The following is a 2510-nucleotide window of genomic DNA, read 5'->3' on the forward strand; positions in this document are numbered from 1 at the left end:
AACTGATGGTGGCTTTTAATCTTATGGGAGGATTTTAAGATAGACCCAATGTCCAGATTAAAGGAAGGAGATGGTCCCAAAAAGGCAGAATCTGGCTTGGGACCGTACTTAACCTGGCACCCTATGACAGCCTTCATTTTCTGCCCCAGGGATACAGCAAACTGAGACAGATAATGAGTCTCTGCTAAGAGGTCTTTCTACCATGCAGGGTGGAGGTGAGTTGTAGACTTAGCAGCAGTGGGAGACTATAAAGTCAGACTGAAAGACGAGTGAACAAAGACTGCTGAGTCTTGAGAAAAAAAAAATCTCTTAAGAGTTAAATTAGCCTTTTGTCCCTTCCCCAAAAGATTGAGGGTCTCAGGGTGTGGAGATGACAGTTAATTCTGAGAGCCCCACTCATTCCCTGAGTGGTATTGGAAATGAAAGTCAGGCTGTTAGCAGACTCTTGGGACTATGAGCCTTGTGTTAGTGGGGAACGCTTCTATCCACCTGGCGAAGGCATCCATTAGAATTAGTAGATATTTGAGTTTCTTGTATGGGGGCATGTGAGTGAAACAGAGCTGCGGTCTTCCCCTGATTTAGTTCCCCTGTGCTGGACAGGTTACAGTAAGGACAGGGGGTCTGAGAGCTCCTTCAGGATTGGTCTGACAACAGGTGAGACAAGCTTTGGAAATGAGCTGCAAGGTTGGAAGAATTCCCGTGGCAGTGAAGAGACTCAATTAGACTTTAGAGGAATTTAGGGCTCCAAATGCATGACTTAGTAAAAAGTATTAAGGAGATCCTCCACTAGAAGGATCCAGATAATAACAGCCTATTTTCTGGGCTCTATAACTATGCCCCAGAGTGACTGTAAACCCTCTTGAAACCTGTTGAATTTCAAACCTCTTTAACACCCGCTGAATTTCCTGAGGTATACTGAGGAAGAGGGAGAGTGGGGACAGGACCTAAGGAAGCCTTGAGTGGGAGCCAAGCTGCCTGTTTGGCCTGTTGACCTTCTTCATTGTTAACCAAAGAAATGTCAGAAGGTCCTGCTTGTAGGACTCACAATGCACAATGCCTACCTGAGTTGGAAGCCAGATGGCTTGTAGAAGAGCCAAAAATCTCAGGGGCGTGTTTAATAGGGATGCTATGGGCAGTGAGGAGACCCCTTTCCAGATGCCTGCATGGTATGGGGCACACAGAAAGCACAGGCCAAATCTGTGTGAATAGTGACTCTTATCTCTGCCAACAGTAGTATTATAATAGTATATCCCATATACAGAAATAAATTATAAACATGGGACTGTAGAGATGGCTCAGCAGTGAAGAGCACTGGCTTCTCTTGCAGAGGATACAGGTTTGGTTCCCAGCACCCACATGACAGCTAACAACCATCCATAACTCCAGTTCCAGGAGATCCGACACCCTCTTCTGATCTCCATGGGCATTGCATGATACATGCGCATTTACACATATGCAGGCAATACACTCATATACATAAAATAAAAATAGTAAATAAAATATTTTTTAAAATCTACCCCCAAACAGTTTTTTTTTCCTTTGGTCATGTCATCTTTTATTGAAATAGTTTCTATTGCTTAACTAGCTGGGCATTCCACTGCACCACTGTTGATGTCATCTATGATGTCATGAGAGTGACCGCTACCCACACTGCAGCCCACAGATTGTACAGTACCCAGGATCTCTTTAATAGTTCCATAAGGTCCTCTGGCTAAGGACCGGTGCCGCATCTGTCCGGCAATGTTGACAATCTCATCGAAACTGATATTTCCACTGTGCTTAATGTTTTTCTGCTTCTTTCTGTCTCTTGGTGGCTCCTTGAGGGCTTTGCTGATCAGGGAAGAGGCAGAAGGTAGGACCTCAATCTGGGCCTGTCTGTTCTGAACAGTCAGCTTTACTGTAATCCTCAGACCTTTCCAAGCCCCTGTTGCCTTGGCAATGTCATCACAAACTTTTTGTGGAGACAGACCCAGGGGCCCGATCTTGGGGGCCAAGGTGGACGTGGCGCCGATTTCGCGTCCGGTGCACCTCAGATGACTTTGATCTCGTTGGGGTCGAACTTGGGCGGCATGATGGAGGTGGCTGGTGTTGGAAGAACCCAGATTTGGGACGATGGAAGAAAGTTGCACCTAAGCCTCCTCCTAGCCGAAAGCCCCCTTTTAATCTATTCAAGTCTTTTCCTATTTTCGAATCTATTTAGTTTTGAACATCTAAATTTCATGAGTAATATTGCACATCGTAAAATCATCTATATTTAGTCAAGGGCTTGTGGTGTTTGGGTTTTCTATGTTGTGTTTTATTGGCACAGAGAGCAGGATCAATTACCTCTGGTTTGGGTTCTATGGGTACCCATAGAGTTGAGGTTGGTCTTGGAGAAGCTGGATGTTTTCAAATGAAGAAAGCATTGGAAGCATGAATTCCAAGGAAGGGAAGAGTTCTTGCAGAGACTCAGAGGCTTTTGTAAGTTAAATTCACTGCTGGAAGGCACACATGGCGACAGATTCCCTCCT

General features: G+C 45.1%; 1 pseudogene; it reads right to left on the reverse strand.

Annotated features, from left to right (window-relative positions):
• Positions 1-1577: 1577 nt before the first annotated feature.
• LOC103740621 lies at positions 1578-2086 on the reverse strand (annotated as a pseudogene).
• Between the last annotated feature and the right edge of the window lie 424 nt (positions 2087-2510).

This window comes from Nannospalax galili, unplaced genomic scaffold (assembly GCF_000622305.1).
Source record: "Nannospalax galili isolate Female #2095 unplaced genomic scaffold, S.galili_v1.0 scaffold841, whole genome shotgun sequence".
NCBI lineage: Eukaryota > Metazoa > Chordata > Mammalia > Rodentia > Spalacidae > Nannospalax > Nannospalax galili.